Source organism: Papaver somniferum, chromosome 2 (genome assembly GCF_003573695.1).
Source record: "Papaver somniferum cultivar HN1 chromosome 2, ASM357369v1, whole genome shotgun sequence".
In the NCBI taxonomy this organism is placed as follows: Eukaryota; Viridiplantae; Streptophyta; class Magnoliopsida; order Ranunculales; family Papaveraceae; genus Papaver; species Papaver somniferum.
Window position 1 is genome coordinate 139,629,944 of NC_039359.1, and position 20,097 is coordinate 139,650,040.

The following is a 20,097-nucleotide window of genomic DNA, read 5'->3' on the forward strand; positions in this document are numbered from 1 at the left end:
CCAAAACCCATCTCCAAGTTGTCCACCAAGCCCATGTGTGAGAAATATGTCTCTGGAATTTTGGGTCCAAAATTGGTCGCCGGATTGATGACGTCATCGCCGGAATCCGGCCACCATCGTCGGTTTCCGGTCATCGGAAAAACTACCCAGGCCACCTGAGATATCTAAAACTGTCACCAGACAATTGTATTGTTCCAGCAACTCCTCCCTCCTCCTCTATAGTTCATACATACACAATTAAGAGGAATACATCGTAAGTGAACCATCCTTGCGAAAACGCGCCCAAAAGCGCAAATCCTGGCTCATACTTCCTGCGGCAAACTCTTGCATCCAACTCGTACCCCGTTCATGATTGACTGAAGCTTTACAATCCCCACTCTTGGTTCAGAAATCCAGCAACTAGAACTAGTAACGCCAGCGGACCATTCTCTATGCGTTTTCGCATTGTTTCTGCGGAATTTCAAACTGGAACATGCATTCACTATTTAACACCAAGCTAACAATGAACCACCAATTCCGGTTCCTGCAGTTTATGTAGTCCAGCACACAGACCAGCAACCCTTGTAATCTTCATCTGCAAGAACACCAACATAGCCCTAGCCACTGCCACAATTCATCTCATCTAAACCAAATAAATCATTCAACATTCCTCGCAGCTCATCCAACTGCATTCAGCTTCACTCCCTTGAGCCCACACCCAGCAACATAACTGCAACTGCATTTTTGCCTGAATTCCATCAAAACCCACTGGCAACACCAACGGTCTCAATCTATGATACCTCAAGCCATTACTTGCACCAGCTCGAGCTCCATATCTTCATCACTCTCACACAACCAGAAAACATCATGGCAACAACATCACTTGCACTACAGTATTACCATCTCCAATATCACCTCCAGAATTCCTCCAAATTCGAATACCCATTCTTTATGAGCTTCCCTGCAACTTCTTACAACTGCACTTCCTTTACCTGCAATCATTTTATCTCAGGCTCTGAAGAGACTCATTCAATCTCTGCAGACCTTCTCTTGCATTGCAGCAGCGCCAACTCCTCTAGCCGTAACTGCAATTATGTGGCTTCAGACCACCATAACAAAGTACCAGTTCCAACTGTATCAGTTGCAGCTCCACAACCTCAGCACCATTTGTAGCTCATTTTCCTGCTGGCACCTGTAACACCAACTTCAGCTCAACTATCAGCTGCTTCTAGACATTTCTCAGTCAAGCTCATTTCCCGTGAAATTAACTCACACCTTCCAATTATTCCCTGTGAATATCGATCTCACAAACCTCTTCTAAGCTAACTTAACTTCCTCTCTAACTGACAGTAGAAACAACTCCAGTTACCAGCACCAATTTCAATTCTCAATGGCAGCATCACCAGTTGCAACTGCAACCAACTACCATAACCAGACTCATCTCCTCATTCCATTTGAGCTCCAGTTTCACAACCTCATTGCAGCATCTTCTCATACTCCATTCCATTCTCAACACCAAGAACAACCCAACTCTCTAGAAGATTCATAATCATTCTTCTCCTTCCCATCTCAGTGCCACCATCAAATCCATTAACACAACAGTCACTCAATCTTCTCTGCAGCTTCAAATATCATCAAAACCCATGGCAATCCACAGCAACAATAGTGCAGTCGACTGCAGCTTCATCTAGGCCTTTTTACGAGCACTTCTCGTGCAATTTGCTGGTGATGAACACTTGGAAGCTGTTGTTGATTTTAAGCTCTTTCAATCTCCTTCGCTACAGTCATACAAACAAACCCATATTCTCAATGCAACTGAAACACACAAATAGGCCTGAATCTACATTAATACTTCAATCAATCGACTGTAAACTTGTTTCTTCTCTGATTTCTTGGCTTGAACAACGGCTTAAATAGATGAAACTCGATCATCTGCTCATTATTCTTCTCACCCTTGAACCCATGGTCTGCCGGCGTGAATCCTTGGTGTAGCAGCTCTCGATCCAGGGAGAAGGGCTTGAACTGAGTTGAGAATAAATAAAACTTCAATTCTGAATCCTTTATTTACAGGATGTTTGCAAAGTACGGTCTGGTGGTCCTGAGTTATCTTGTGACTTGGCTGCCCTGAGCACTGAGTGCAGGTGCCTTCATCCTTTCCATTCAACTGTCAGTCTCATGAGACTGACAGTTCCCGTTATGCTTTGTGGCTTCCTTGAGTAGAAGTGGCGTCCGCCTTTAACAATTCTGTGTTGTCTCAGTTTTACAACAACTTTTACTTGCTTCAACCGCTTCTAGATTCTTCATACGACGTCGGTTTGACTCCATTCTTTCGCCATTTCCTTCGTCTTTTCGTCCTCTTCAAGTTGATGCAAATAAACTTCGGATTTGAGCTAGTTCCACTTTCTTTTGGTTAAGATGGCCTCAAACACCTAAGGAACTCAAAAGCAAACAAAATCAAAGCATAATGATACAAAAACTACCAAGAAATCAAAGCATTTAAGTACCGAACTAGTGAAAATATTGCACCTATCAAACAATATCTTCTAAGGATGCAGAAATCCGAGATTTTAAGCTGTTTCTTTTGTTGATGAAATCTTTTACCAGGTTCCTGAAATTTTCATTACTTTGATACGACGAAAAGAACCAGTTTAAGGAAGGATTTTTACCATTACTTGTAGCCTTCACTTTCTTCAACCCCGTGGAGGAAATTCAAGTACACTGTCATACGTTAGCTGCCAGCATTGGAATCCTGCTTGTGCTGCATCTAGTAACAGGTGCCATGGAATATAATTTTTTTTTTTTGAAATACACCGTTCGTGAACCACAGAAACCCTGGTGTTTATGGGTGAAAACTATTCCTGCCGATTTTGGTAATTTGGGGTGTGTGGATGAGGAATGAATCTAAACCCTAAACAAATGCATTGCACGGGAGTGCTTGTGATTCGAGAAACCAATCTGTACAACTATGTCCAAAACCAAAAAATGGTCGTTCCAAACTTGCTTCGGTCACAAAGTGAAGGAGATGGGGTTGATCTTAGGGAGGGAAGCGAAGAAGGTGTTGAGATTGTGAAGGTGTTGGCTATATATGACTTGTATCAGAAAGTTGAACTGGCTTGCAGAATGTAAGCTATCATTTCCGTTGTTTGAATACGGTTGTATCAACACTTTCTTATGTTGTCTTGTCTTGGAAATAGGGAGGAGAACCTATTTATATAAGTCATTGAGCCTTACTCACGTCTCTCGTAGGAAGTACAGAAAGTGAAGTGATGGAGTAGTGGAGTTGCGTGTGTTGTTGTCACACGATCAGTCTTGCCCACTTCTCCCATCATCCTTATCCGTCCATTACTTCTTGACACGTTCTTGTGATGGCGCGTTGTGCGCTGCACGCTGTAAACCGCCAGACCAATACCCCAGTAAGTATCCCCCAGTTTGTGACATGATTGATGTCTCGATTGTGTGGATCGTGGGACCCACAGGAAGTAGCATGTAATGATAGGTTAAATAACTAAGTTATTTGGGAATTTGATACTTGTAAAATATCACGTGAATTCTATGCGTATAATGCATCGAATATATTCATCATGTATGAATCATCATTGTTGAGCGTCTTAAAATAACATCATGTCCAGCCTACTTCATGTGATGGTTTGGAGGCTGCGCAAGCAAGTCCTCTCTTGGCCGACCACATGGTGTGGTAGAGTTGCGGATGGTAATCACCACGACACCTTATTGACCAACTAACTTTTGACCAGGGCTGTACAACCAAGCAGGTGAAGTTGAACGGACGAGATGATCTTTGAGACACTCATCTGCGACCGTTAGTGGAATTAGGGTTTATGAAGAGGTGCGCAAGCATCACTCTTCAGCTTGGTTGAATCCAAGCTTGGGACAGAATTTTGGCAAGGACGATTGGGCATGCGTATAAACAGCATGCCGGTGTACATGCCCATACCTCATTGTCTCGTGAAAGTGTAATCTAGATCGCTCAATTTGTCCGGCAAAGAGGAGCGGCTATGATTGATTTGCGACAGAGATTTTATGCCGCAAAGGCCGCGCGTCATGCCAACTTTGGGCGCGGGTTTTGAGGCGACCAAGCCTGGTCTGTCTTGGCCGATTAGTATGTGTGCGGACGACGGGATGATGTACACGCATGTATTTCATTGTCCCACAGAAACGTGATCTAAGCCACTCAATTTGTCCGGCAAAGTTGAGTGGTCGAGATTAGTTGGCAATTAGGAGGTGTGACCACGTCTAGTTTGGGCGTGCGAATCGAGGCAACCAGGCATGATATGTCTTGACCTATTGGGTGTGGAGATAGATGGGCCCACGGTGATCATGTTGATACGAACCGGACCTGCATAGTCTTTTCCTGGACCCTTCATTCGTGCGGGAGAAAATGGACGCTTGTGATGTTCAAACCCTAATTAGGGTTTCACCAGCTGTGCGTCATGCCTTGTTTGGGCGTACGAACTGGAACGACCAACTATAGTTGGTCCTGACCGATCGGTCATGTCTGTAGGCGGGCCTACGGTGATTGTGTCGACATGCTCAGGGCCCTTTGAATCTACATCTACACCCTCCATCTATGCCTGCGAAGATGGATGGTTGAGACTACTTTGCGATACATGTAATGTGTCGCAAACCCTAATTTAGAGTTTCTCATCCACGCTGTTTTGGCTGGACGTATTGGCAAGCCATACTACCTTTTTGGGGAGGCCGACCATGCGGGTCCGCATTGGGCCGGTGGTGAATACTCCAATACCTGCTTGAGGGTTATGGATTCGATCTGAGACATCCAATCATGCTGGTGAAGTTGGATGGTCGTGATCGTTTCTGAGATTGATATGGACAGTCCAGATGCTCAATCGGGCTAGTATAACACTCCGAGAGTTATAGCCTGTATGGGTATTTCGTACATGCTCCATTATTAATGCTTGGAGATTCGTGTTGCTCTGCTGAGAGCAACACTCAGTCGTCATGCCGCACCAATGATAAGAGTGGAGCAATACAGGAAATACAAGGCTGGTCATACATTAATAATGTTATAAATTCACAAGGTATATGGGATTGTTTCTACATGCTCCATTTTAGGTGAATTAGTAAAGTCGAGAAGTATTCATCACTTATCAGTGGCTTTATCCTTTGCAGGATGTCAGCGCATAAATTTGGTTTTACAATTTTAGCCTTGAACTAAAATCCACCATCAACATTAAGTCCCCTGCCTAGCGCATAATGGTTGCATTATTGTGGGGTAGGCATGAGATGGTGACAGTTAAAGATAAAACTTATGAGACAAAGTTAGATGTTACCAGGAGAGACGGGTCGTCTTGTCCTTGGAGCATGTCACGTTCAAGAGGCGTCCATGCGAGCGTTCCCCTAGCATGATGCCGGTCTTTCCTTCTTCGATCGACCTTGTTATGCCTGCTTCGGTCGAGGGGCTATTGCTCCTGCTTGATCGAACGTGGGCTTGATGTGCCTAATCTACGGACTGCTGCACCTGCTTCATTCGTGGGAGTACGCCAGGTGTGACGACGACCTTGGTGGGACCGGTTTACTCCTTCAGATATTTGAGCCAAGAAGGGAATAGAACTTGTATGCTCCTCTTCCCATAGACAACCGCGCATGTAACCCTGAACGGATGTGGACCCCACCATGTATATGCTTCGACCAAACGTTACCATGTTGCACCTGTTTGATAGGCATGTGGGCCCGCCTAGTTCGCTCAACCGTGGGACTCATCATTAGTCCTGTCAATATCTGTCCGATATCCGGAATCCGTTTCCGATTATTCGAGATCCTATAGGATTTTATCCGTTTTATCGGATATAATATATTATTGGATATTTCTTTCTTACCATATCGGAATTGGATTAGCCTATATCCTTTTGCTTAGATATCCGATATGCTAAGAAGTAAGGACGTACTTTTAATTTTATCCTACCTACCCTAGTTATTTCACTCCACTAGATACTCAAAGTCATTTCTTTTTTTCATTTTTTCTTCTCTTCTTAGTTTCTCAGTCGACAGTCGCCTCTCCTGCTCTCCACTCTCGTCGCTCTCGAGTCTCCACTCTGTCTCTGCATCTCTAGATCAATCAATCACTCACCCGCTCAATCAGGTACTGATTCTCTTCTATTTTCTATGTTCGATTTTTGTGTTCGATTCATCGATTCACATGAAAATAGGGTTTCTGTCTTGCAATCAAAAATTAAGGTTTGATATGACTTACATGTATGGATGAAATTAGAGAAAGATTTGAGATGGGTTTAACTTAAATATTGATATAGTTTTAGGGTTTGATTGGATTGATCTATTTTTGAGATGGTTTTATATTCAATGATTTTTCGACCAACGGGGTTTGTATTTGGTAATTCAACTGCCTCTATGACTATAACTACCTATTCTCGTCAATTTATGCTTGGACTACATAGGGTTCTTCTGTTCTGAAGCTATTTTTTTTTACAATTTCTTTGCTAGGGTTTGAATTTGGCATGTTGTGTTACTTCATGATACAATAAATTTGGGTTTGATATGAAAATTGGTTGAACTGGAATACACAGGTTACACAGCAAGCACTTGCGAAAATGTTAAAAAAACCATCCAAGGGCAAGACAGTTGCAACCTCAAAGTCAACCCCTTTGCCTCAATATCAATCTCAATCAAATGCTGTCGTTTCTAGGGGTGGTTCACAATCACAAAGTGTTCAAGCTTCAGCAATTGGCTCAACACCGGGTACTAGTGACACTAGGAGATCACCAGAACCAGAAGAGAACCTAGCTGATGATAACATGCCAGGTTCTCATACAGATGATGAAGATGGAGAAGCTGGTGAGGATCCACTGATAACTGCTCTGAAGAAAAATCTTAGAGCAATAAGGTCACTAGTGTGGGATGAATTTGAAAAGGATTGTAAAGTAAGACACAACAAGAAAATACACGTGAGGGAAGCTGTTGTACTAGGTACATGCCATCATTGCAAGAAGGTAGTTGATGCTGATAGTGTCAGTGGTACTACAAGATTGCATAATCATCTAAATATTTGACAAAAGAGACCACAGAACAAGGATGGACAACAACAAATTTCTACTTCACTGAAAACAGCAGGTAACAAAGCTTTAAAATTAGCTAATTGGCAGTATGATCCTGCAGTTTCTAGGGAATACATGGTTAAAATGATTGCTAAGCATGATTACCCTCTCAACATGGCTCAACATTTTTACTTTAGAATGTTTTGCAAGTCTTTGAACCCTGCTGTTAAGATCTTGAGTAGAAACACAACCACAAGTGATGTGATGAAGTTTTTTCATGAACATAAACTAGAATTGCAAGTAGAATTGGATAATCTGACCTCTAGATGTTGTCTTACAACTGATATGTGAACTGCTAAGCATACTAAAGATGGGTATTATTGTGTAACATGCCACTACATAGATGATGAATGGAATTTGGTTAAGAAAACATTAACTTATATTTTAGTGCCAACACCACACACAGGAGATGTTCTCGCAGAATGTATCAAAACTTGCACTATTGAATGGAACATAAATAGGAAATTCATCTCTTTAACTGCTGATAATGCTGCTGCTAATGTTGTGATGATGAAAAATTTGATTAAGTAGCTAAATAATAAGGATTATATAGTTCTTGATGGGGAATTGTTTCACATGAGGTGTGCCAACCACATTCTTCATTTGGTTGTCCTAGATGGTATGAAAGTTGCTGCTAAGTTTGTGCAATCAATTAGAGATTGTGTTAAGTATGTTAAAGCTTCACAAGCTAGGAAAGAGAGGTTTGAAACGCCATTGTCACAATGTAGGTTGTCTGGAAAGGCAGTTAGTCTTGACGTGGACACTCGATGGAACTCAGTTTTTCTTATGCTTAAAAATGCAATTGAGTTGAAAAAAGGATTTCAAAGATTTGCTGTCCTTGATCCTAAATTCGATTGTATACCAAGTGAAGACGAGTGGCAACAAGGGGTAGTTATTTGCAAGTGTTTAGAGGTGTTCAATGATGTTTCAACCAGGTTTGCAGGGATGAAGTATCCAACTGCAAATATGTACTACAATGGGGTCTATGAAGTTAACAAGTGCATCAAACAATGGGAAGACAGTGAGTATGCGTATATCAGAGAAATGGGGTTGAAGATGAGGGAGAAGTTCGATGTGTATTGGCTTGAAAGTATTTGGTTATGGGCATCGGAGTTGTGTTAGATCCTAGATACAAAGCCAGATGGGTAGAGTTTCGTTATAAGAAGTTGTATGGAACTGGCTGGGCAGTGGAGTATAACAAATTCAAAACAAAACTGACAGCTCTTTTTTATGAGTATGATTCACAAAACTCAAATGCATATGAACACTATTTTGGCGCCCACAGCTCTGTCTCTAGCTCAAGTATGATGGATTCAGACAATCTAGATGAAGTACATGATCCTGAATATGCTGAGTTTATGATGGAGAACATAGAATTTGAGGTGCAAAAATCTGAGTTGGACAAGTATTTAGAAGAACCAATGCTTAGCAAAGGCTCACCAAAAGATGAGTATTTGTTTGAAATCTTAAGTTGGTGGAAGCTAAATACTTGTCTTGGATATCCCAGTCACCAGTGTGGCATCCGAATCAATATTCAGTGCATGTGGTAGAGTGCTTACAACACACAGAGCTTCATTAGATCCAGAGCTTGTTGAAGCATTGTTGTGCTTAAGCGATTGGTTGCCAGATTTCATTTGTGAAGGTAACATTTTTTTTTCTTTTTTTTTTTGCTTAAACTCAGTGCATAGATCCATCTGTAATCTGTTATTCTTCTTAGTTCCTATTGAAATATGTTATGACTACATAAGAGAAAAGCATACCGGATGCTGGTATTGACCAGTATATTTTGATTTAGAGAGCAATGAGCATTACAAAACAAACTATCTACTCAGATGTTTTTTCTGAAATACTACTAATCTCTATTTATTGTTACTTGTTAGCACTTCAATTTGGATCTAATCTATGTGTGTTTGTCTGGATGCAGATATAGAAAATTTGGAAATCAACGACGAATGAAGTTAAGACTCAAGAGGGTCAGAGGCTGGAGCTTGGAGAGGAGAGTGACAGATACTTATCTTACTTTATATAGCATTTGCTTGTGTTTCTTTTCATGTATGTGTGTGTAAGAGACTTACTTAGAGACATAACTACTTAAGAGTAATGTTTTAAGACTTTTTGAAGACAATTTGGATGGTATGTATGAGAAATTTAACTTAAATATCACCTTTGCTGCTATGCATATGTTTTACAGACAATAGTTATTTTTCTTATCAGAAACGGATATTATCGGATAAATATCCGATATCCGATAGCTTAACCTATCGGCATCGATATCTGATTTTGATATCCTATAGGATATTATCGGATATCAAATATCCGATAGTGCTTAACCTGTCGGATATCATAATTCTAAATATCCGACGGATATTCTTCCATTGACAGGCCTACTCATCATGCGTCTGCTTGATCGAACATGGGCTTGTTGTGCCTGCTTCAGTTAAACATGGGTCCACTGTGTGCCTGTTTTGGTCGAATGTGGGACCCGATGTAAGCATGCTTGATTCGAAAATGGGTAGATGTGCATGCTTCGATTAAACACGGGTCCACCGTGTACATGCTTCAAACGTCAGCCCTGTGCTTCGACTGAAAATCGACCCTGCTGTGTGCGCCTATTTCATTCGAATACCAGACTTATGACCTTGATCAACTCCGGCTTCGTGAACTCGACCAACACCGGCCTTGTTTTCTGACGTGACCCAATACCAGCCTTACTTGCTGACATGACCCAATACCAGCCTTGTGACCTTGATCGGCTTTGACCAATGCCGGCCTGACGTGACCCCAGCCTACTTGCGTGACGTGATATCAGTCTTGCTTGCGTGACGGGATATTAACCTTGCGATCTCGACCAATACCAGCTTCGCGAACTTTGGAAACACCACCCTCGTTTTCTGACGTGGCTCAATACCAGCCTTGCTTGCTTTGCCCGAACGTGGGACCTGCCGCGTTCCTACTTTGCTTTGAGACGGTTGTTTCCTCACCCAACACTAGACTTGCTCCTTGACCAACACCAGACTTTCCTTGACAAACACCGGCCTTGCTGACGGACATCGCTTCCTCGACCGACACCGGTCTTGCTGTCTTGTTTCGTTCGAACACCGGACTTGTCCCGTATACCAGCTTTGTTACTTCTACCAACACCGGCCTTGCTGCTGTGACCAATACCGGTCTTGCTGACTAACACTGGTCTTGCTAACCAACATCGGTCTTCCCTTTGCTCGAACGTGGCACCCAGGCGTGCTTGCTTTGATCAAACGTGAACCTTGTATGTTCGAACATGGTGTGGGTCCCGCTGAGAGCGTTGAAGCATCTTCTGGAGTGAGCAGGTCCTGGAGAGCGTTGAAGCATCTTCTGGTGGAGGGAGCGTTGAAGCGGCTTCTGCTGGAGAGATTGTTGAAGCGGCTTCTGCTGGAGAGAGTGTTGAAGCAGCTTCTTTAGGAGAGAGCGTTGAATCAAGCTTCTTGTGGAAGAGCGGTGAAGCAGCTTCCTCTTCAGTTTGATTTATACTTGCGAATTATATTAATTGACCGCGTTGAAGAAGTCCCTGACTGACGGTGAAGGAACTTCATGCTGAGCCTCAGTCCCCAAGCGTTATTTACATGGTTCTATCTTGTATGGTCGGTGGGTTTACCATAATAAAGATATCGCAATCTCTCCTCCGTGACTCTACTACTTCTCTGTGGGAAAATAAAATATGCAGAAGTTCGGATTACCTCTGTCCGTAGTGGTTGTTGCTACGGTGAAGCTTGAACAACGGTTCTCAACCGCAGCTGCGATCAGAAGAAACTGGGAGGAAGATGGCGCGAACTTGACGGTATTCATATAGTGGTAGAGCTCGTGTCGTTATTAGAGGGAGAAGCTAATGATGGAACCGATGGCTTCTTGATGTTGCCTCATGGAATGAAGAAGAGGGGGACAGTCCCCTGCCTACGAGTATCCATTGAGCCTTCGAATTGATAGATGTTGCCACGCTGGTGTAGATGGTGGATTTTCGACAAAGGCTAAATTTGTAAACTCATAATTATACGAAGCTCTGATTCAGCAATCAGACGTGAGTATCGAGACACGGGTCTCCCATCGAATTCTCAACGGAGAGTACCTTCTCTCAGAGTACATGTGGATATGTAGTCTCACGACTGGACAACGCCATATCTCATGAATACTGAATACTTTCAGTGATTATTTCTATATAGTATCACGAGATGGACGGCTCCTAGACAGCTTGCTCTACTAGTATACAGCGATAACGTCTTCAGGAACAAACAACGAGTTTACCCTGACTATATAAAGGATATGACTTACCGACAAGCTCGTATCAGGATAATTAATGCTCTTAGACAGCTTGCTCTGCTAGTATAAAGCCACAAAGTTAATTATTCCTAATTAGAATTGCTCCTATTCCATGGTCGAATCCACGACTGGTCCCACGGAATGGCAATAACAATTGTTCTGATTCTATGATCGAATCCACGACTTGATCTCATAGAATAGCAATAACTATTATCTCATTACTCCGATTTCATGATCGAATCCAAAACTGGTCTCATAAATGGTAATAGATAAATCTTAATTACTCTGATTCTATGGTCGAATCTAAGATCCCATGGAATGGTAATGCTCACTTTATTATTCCGAATTCGTAGTCGAATCCTCAGCGGATCCTATGCATTAATAATAAACATCTTATTACTCAGTTTTGTGAATTATTCTCCACTGAATTCCACAATTAGTAATAAATAGTCAACAATCGGGCGTCTGAGCTACCTCTAAGTAAGCCCCGATTCAAATGGTGAAGGTGTATTCAACGACGATACACTAACAGTCACCGCACGAACGAGTATTTCAAAAATACAACGAAACGATGAACCTATGCAAAATAGAGAAGAAAATAATAAATAATTAAAAATATTGACCAGGGTGCTGGGAACACGGACACACGACCAACCGACCGTGTCGTGGTCAATCCCACGCCAGTTTTATATTTTTAATGCATTTTTATTATTTTCCATGATTTGATGAAAATTCTCTCATTTTATCAAATCTCCTTCGTCTCGAGGAAACTCCTCGGTTTCATGGTACTTCCATAAATCCATAAAAAATAATATAAAATTAAGGAAAGGAGTGTGGGGCGTGACCATTGGCCAACCGACCATGCCTTGGTCCCAACCGGCCCCACACCCCACGGTTTATTATTATTTTATTATTATTATTTCTCTAATTTCATGAAAAAACTCCTTGATTTCATGGTATTTTCGCACAAATCATCAAATAATAATAAAATAAAATAAATTATGAAAAATTGACCGGGCCTTGGCCGGACGGCCATGCCCTAGACGGTCCACACGCCCCTTTGTTTTATTATTTTATTATTAGTTTTCCTTGAATTCATCAAATTCCTTGATTTCATGGTATTTCTCTCAAATTAGGAAAAATTCCCTCAATTCATCAAAAATACATAAAAAATACACAAAAATTAGGGAAACTCGTGGGACCGGGCCCAAGCCGTCCGACCATGCCTCCCACGGTCCCACACGCCCTTTTTTTATATTTTTTGCTTCCCTGAACTCATGAAAACTCCTTCAATTCATGGAAACTCCTTAAATTCATCAAATTTCTCAAAATTCATGAATTTTTCATAAAATCATCAAAATATTGTAAAATTAAGGAAAAGGCACCACGGGACCGTGGTCACGACCGGCCGACCATGCCTTGACCACGGCGGTCCCACGCCTCCTCATTCCTTATTTTATAATTATTTTTCATCATCTCATGGTGTTTTCCTCAGTTTCGTCGAAACCCTAATTTTGGCATATTTTCTCGAATGGATGCTCAATTGCACACCAGAAAATATCAAAATTCTCAGGACTGAGACACGGACGCCTTGGGGACACGAGCACGCTATCTTGACCGACCAAGATTGGATCTTTGGCTCACAGAAGCCGGTCCCATCAATTTTTACAGTTTTGACCTAATTTGCACAATTGCTCGTATTAGGTCCAAAACTCTTCCAAACACTTTGGATTTTCATGAAGTGATCGTCAGGCGGTCACGTGACAACCCAGGGCCGGTTTCATGACTCCATGGTCGGTCCCTCGCCTTGTCATAATTAATTAGGTTTTCTCGCCTAAGGCTCAGACGAGCATTTTTGAATAAATTATTAAGCCAACATTTAATTATTCTTCCACCAAAAAATCGTCAACTTTTCATGAGTTCTTTGTATTTGCTCACCTGAGCATATGGACACTACATGGTTGATCCACGGTCCCATGTAGTTGCTCCCTCCTTCGTCCCATGGTTAAACTTCTGATGAACCATGAATCGATCATCATTTGATCAAATTAGGGTTTCTGAATCCAAGGATCATCATTCCAGATTCCAACCTTAATAATTTTACGACGACCTCATGGTCATTAATTTTATTAATTATGCTAGGTTCAACGACCAGTATTCTAATTAATATTTTTGGTACGCTGCCAATAATCTATCAGATGAGAAACACTTGCTCAGATGATAAATATTTGCTCAAACCAAGGAATATTGGTTCAACAATCAATATTCAACGATACATCGAATGAGCAATACTTGATCACTTCATCGTAAGAACTATACCTCTGTCTCATGACATGTTATATTCATGAGTTTCAGAACATCATGTTCAACTCAGCAACTACATGGACTCATCGTCCCATCAAACCACGAAGTCATCAATTGACTAACATACCACGAGACGTCAATCGTGTCACTTTGGGGGGATATCACTTAGGGTTTTGGTCAGGCGGTCTACGGCACGTGTGTTCAAACACATGATGGAATGTGAGCAAGTCGTGCAATCAGTTGAAGGAATTCACGAGGTAGTGGGTGGAAAATCGACCAAGTCTCCACACGTTGAGCAACTGGTTTCAAACACGGTCTCCACTTCCCCACTCCTTGATTCCATCAACTGTCACACTTCATGGAATCATGGTGTCTAAAATTCCAGCAATATAAATAAGTCTCTGAATCATGATTGAATCGGCATCATCAGTATCATCAATCTCACGTCAAACTGACAACACGAGATCATTAACTCCTCAATTGAGCAACTACTCTCAATTGAGCAATTTCAATCACTCAGAGCTTATCGTATTCAGAATTCATACACCAACAATTTTTTATTATCATTGATTCCACACATTTCTCAGCTTCCCTCCTACAGATCAACCCATCCTCTCTTGTGACCGAATTTACTCTGGAACGGTCATTGTCTTGATTTAGGACGGAGTACTACAAATTGATCTCTCGAATCTAAAGCACCCCCTTTGCATCGGTGCATCTGTGTGAGGTTTAACATTTCGCTCGGTTCGAGGAGTCTCCTCCGTACGGTCGTCTCCTCAATTCCTTAAAAACCAGCAAATCGTTTTTCCCCATCTACAGATTGGCGACCACAGTGGAAGATCATTCTCTCGGTTGTGATCTAACAATATCACAAGATGGTTGGTCTTAGGACTAATTAAACCAATTCAGATTAGAATATTTCAAATGGCAATATTCCTCATGTTACACCTGGCGGCATGGAAGGCAGAGGGATCCCGACTTTGGCATAGTTGGCTCAAATCCTAGAGGTTCATACCAGGAACATGGACCTGATGAAGAAGACGATAAACCACATCCTCGAATTTCTCATCAGATTAACATTCGAGTTAGGCGGTATCTCTGCTCCAGAAGCCTTAACACCGGGGACTGAAGCGTCATCTGACCCTCAAATCAACAGCTTCACCATATACGAGAAGCCGGTGGAACAAGAGGTCACATATTGGATTGAAAATCTATGTGAACTCCTGCACTTCTCCAGGGATCAGCGCACAGACACATTTTCAGCACTTAACCAGATATCATCCATCGTGCAAATAACGCCACCAACAACATCAGTTGAAGAAGTCTCCCTAGTGCCTGGGCATTCGACCGACAACATCTCTTTTTGAGAAGAAGATCGCATGACGGATGAAGGACATAACCGAGCATTGTATGTCACTGGTTTCATCGAAGGCACCGAATTTAGAAGAGCTCTTGTTGACACCTTTGCTTCCACCAACATTGTCACTATGAAGACTCTCAGAATGGCCAGATTCCCACAAGGTAAAATCGTTCGCTATCCCATCCTAATGACAGGATTTGAAGGAAGTCAAAGTCATACATATGGATATGCATACATAGATTTGAGGGTGGGGCCGATTCGATCGAAAGCAAAGTTTCATGTGATCGAGCAAGAACCTGACTACCACATAATACTGGGACGCCCATGGCTCCATGATAACAAGGTGGTTCCTTCAACATACCATCAATGCATGAAGGCCCTGCTCGACAACAAGATCGTTCGCATTCCGGCTTCGTCATCTCCTTATGCTCCCGTCTATGATATTGAGTTCCTGGAATCTCAAAAAGGCGTCCCGGAACCTCCAAGTAGGATTCGCACTACTCCACTTCCAAGATGGAAGACTATCGAGAAGGCTGATAATGATCTGTCATCCTCAGCTGCTAAAATGATCAAGTCACCTACTACACCGACTAAACGCGCCATAATGATCAAGTCTCAACTCCAGGGAAAACTTCACGACCGATCGAGACGTAGAAGGGAGAGTCATTTATCGCCGACGGAAAGATTAGCAATTAATCGGGGAGAACGATGAAAAGTCTCCCCACCATGAAGAATCGTGTCAGAGTGAGCTATCACTTGAAGAAGAAGTCCAAGATGCCCCACGACAACTACAGGACGGCACTGACTCTACCACTGACGATCTTGAAACAATCAACATTGGGACTGAAGACGATCCAAGGCCAATCCTGATCAGTTCAGCGCTATCACCAGAGGAGCGGACCGAGCTGGTAAAATTATTGAAAGAATATCAAGATGTCTTCGCCTGGACGTACGAAGAAATGCCGGGTCTGGATGACAAACTCGTCACCCATCACCTGCACATCGTCCCTGGTTCCAAAGCTGTCAAACAACCGCCCAGACAATTTAGACACGAAGTCGAGGAGCAAATCAAGGTCGAAATCCAGAAACTGTTGGCAGCAGGGTTCATCAAGCCTATTCTTCATCCAACGTGGCTAGCAAATGTGGTACCTGTTAAGAAGAAAAATGGTCAAATCAGATGTTGTGTCGACTTCAGGAACTTGAATAAATGTTGTCCAAAGGATGATTTTCCTCTACCCAACATTGACATGCTCGTCGATGCAACCAGTGGTCACGGTATGTTCTCATTCATGGACGGCTATAGTGGGTACAACCAGATCAAGATGTATGAACATGACGCCAACAAGACTGCGTTCCGTACTCCCATTGGGAATTTTCACTACACTGTGATGCCCTTTGGATTAAAGAATGCTGGTGCCACCTATCAACGAGCCATGACTGCCATATTCCACGACATGATGCACAAGCAAGTAGAAGACTATGTTGATGATGTGGTGGTAAAATCGAAGACTCGAGCATCTCATCTCGAAGTTCTAAGGCAGGTGTTTGAAAGGTGCAGAGAATACAAATTAAAAATGAATCCTTTAAAGTGCGCATTCGGAGTTTCTTCCGGAAAATTCTTAGGATTCCTGGTCACGGCTGAAGGGATCAAAGTCGACCCAGACAAGGCAAAAGCTATTACCACCATGCCTCCTCCACGTACCGTGAAGGAACTACAGAGCTTTATGGGCAAGGTAAATTATATTCGACGCTTCATTCCTGGATTAGCTCAACTCATTGCTTCGTTCACACCTCTGCTGAAGAAAGGAGCAAGCTTCACCTGGACAGCTGTTCAACAAGAAGCTTTCCATAAAATACAACAATATTATTGTCACCGGCCGTCATGAGGTCTCCAGTGCAGGGACGACCTCTGATTCTTTACACAGCCTCCAGTGACGTCGCCATCGGCGCCTCCTCGCTCAGGAAGACGACGAAGGCGTCGAACGACCGATTTACTACTTCATCGCCGCACAATGAGAGATGCTCAACTCCGATATCCAAAGGCCGAAAGGGCATGCCTGGCATTGGTACATGCAATCCAGAAGTTCAGACATTACTTACTATCTAACAGGGTCGTACTCATCTCCAAAGCTGATCCCATAAAGTTCTTGCTATCAAAGCCAGCCTTGATAGGGAGACCAGCGAAGTGGCTACTCCAGATGTCAGAATTTGACATAGCTTGCACGCCACCTAAAGCCATCAAAGGTCAAGCGGTCGCAGACTTGCTCGCTTTTCCAGGGGAAGACACAACAACACTACATGAAGAAGTGCCCGGCGAATTCCCAGACATCTTGGTCATCAAGGAAGAAACATGGCTTCTATACTTTGATGGATCTGCCACCCCTAGTAGTGACACCGGAGGAGCGGGCGTAGTGCTGTCTCCATCTGGTGAAGTTTTCTCACATTCGTTCAAGTTGGATTTCCACTGCACCAACAACTCAGCGGAATATGAAGCCTTCCTATTAGGATTATCTTGGCCAAGCAAGCAGGAGCAACACACCTCGAGATAAGGGGAGATTCAAAATTATTGGTCAACCAGATGAATGGAACATATTCTCTCAAAGAAATCACACTTGCTCCATTCAGAACCGAAGCTCAGCGACTGTTGACCTATTTTGCTGACGCAACGATCGTCCATACTGGACGGACTAACAATAGGCATGCTGATTGCCTAGCAACTCTCGCCTCCAAGCTGCAATTCGAAGGAGCACAGAAAACGATCACTGTACGGAGGCGTACAGTATCTTCGACTTGGCTCACTCAGATCGAAGACATTCCAGCGATTGGCGAGCACCCATCATTCATGAATTGAGAGCTCTATTCAGAAGGCCAAGTCAGCCTCAAGGAATTGAAGAACTACTTCTTGCTTCATGGAGGGATATACTATCGAAACCCTGATGGATCTCTATCACGATGTCTTGGGAGCGACGAAGCGGAAGAACAGCTCAAGCGCATACATGAGGAAGTCTGTGGGAAACGTTAGTGGTAACACTTTACAGAAAGCTTCAAAGAATGGGGTACTACTGGCCATCCATGGAGACTCAGTCAAGAGCTTTACAAGGATCTTGTCCTGATTGCCAAACACCTCCTCATCACTTGGAGGTTTTGACGGTCCACCACACTGGGGACTGGAGGGAGCCTTACATCAAATACCTCCGGGACAACGAACTACCACTGGAAAAGAAGCAAGCAGTCAAACTCATTCAGAAAGCTAAGAGATTCGTCTATCTCGATGGGATCTTATACCGCAAAAGCTTTGGTGGAAATTTACTGAGGTGCTTAGCCGAACATGAAATCCCTACAATCCTGAAGGAAGTACATGATGGAGAACATCAAGGAAAGAGGAAACTATTTCTTCAAATTCATGAGAAATATTATTGGCCAACCATGGAAGATGATGCAGCCGCACACGTTCAGAGGTGTCACCAATGCCAAACCCATGGTAATCTCATCCACACTCCTTGTCTCCTTGAATTCTGTGAATAGTCCGTGGCCTTTCTACAGCTGGGGACTAGATATCATTGGGAAGATCAATCCAGCATCTTCAAAACAATGAATACATCATCACTGCGACAGAGTACTTCACCAAGTGGGTCGAAGCTATTCCTCTTCGAAGCACCACTGGAGTTACGATTGCCGCCTTCATCAAAGAGCACATAATATGCAGATTCGGAGTTCCTAAGCATATCATCACAGATAACGGAACTCCTTTTGCCAATCAAGATGTTGAGAAGCTGCTCAATAAATATGGGATCAAACAAATCTTCTCCACGCCTTACTATCCACAAGGAAATGGTCAAGCAGAAAGTACCAACAAGACTTTGGTCAGGATTATCAGTCGGACGATTCATGACAATCCTCGATCATGGCATGAGCAATTACCCATGGCTCTATGGGCTTACAGAACTGCACCAAGGAGCTCGATCGGTACTTCGCCATATTCCCTTGTCTATGGAGCCGACGCCATACTTCCAGCAGAAATCAAAGTTCCCTCAGCCAGGATTGCAGCATCCAGTGGTGTACAATGGGATGAGGCCGAAATCTCCAGATCAAGAATCGCTGAGCTAGATATGCTGGAATCAAGGAGAACCAAGGTGGAAAAATATGTGGAAGCTTACAAACAGAGGATCTCCAGAGCCTACAACAAAATGGTAAGACCTCGAACATTTCAAGTAGGAGATTTGGTATTAAAGACGGCAAAGCACATTCAACAAGACATGTCCGCTCCTAAGTTCTCTCCTAAATGGGAAGGGCCATATGTTGTTATCAAAGCAGTGTCTAGCGGATACTACAAAATTTTAGCAATCAATGGAGGAAAGGAAGGAAACATCATCAATGGCAAATGGCTCAAAGCTTATTATGCCTGATCCATGAAACAAACTACCTCTTCATCATTTCAAGCATTTTCAAAAATGTAATTTCATTCCTCCAAAGAGCATGCGAATGCTCCTTTGTTCATTAAACATTTCATAAATGAGCAAAATTCGTTCATACCATGATCAACTGTTTCACCTAACTAGAAACTCAGATTTACCAAAAAAACAACCACAAATGCTCACTCAGAGCAAACCATCCAGCAACGGATAATCCCTGTAAGAAGCCTCGTCAAGCTTCTTCTGAAAAATCTTGGTCTTTGCCTTCAAGTCTTCGACCGCTTTCTCAACCCTTGCTGACTCCAGAGCCAGTATCCTCTCCTCATCCAGTAAAGCTGCATTCATGGAAATTGCATCAGCAGCCTCTGCCGCCTTATGAACCTTGATTATCTCAAGACGACGACGGAGCCAGCTTACATTGAATCGCAATATCTCACAATTCGAGATCATTTCATCCCATTGGTGCAGTTCATGGTTTTTGACGTCTCGCAAGTGCATCTGATTCATTTCCTCGATGATCGGCAATAGCCCCCTACCGTGGTTAAAAGGGTTGGAAGAAAACCTTTCCACACTTCTGTGGTAGCAATGTGACCATACTTCTTCCAGATCTTGGTGTACAGAGACGCATGACATTTGGGAATCACGAATCCGCCGACCATTTCAT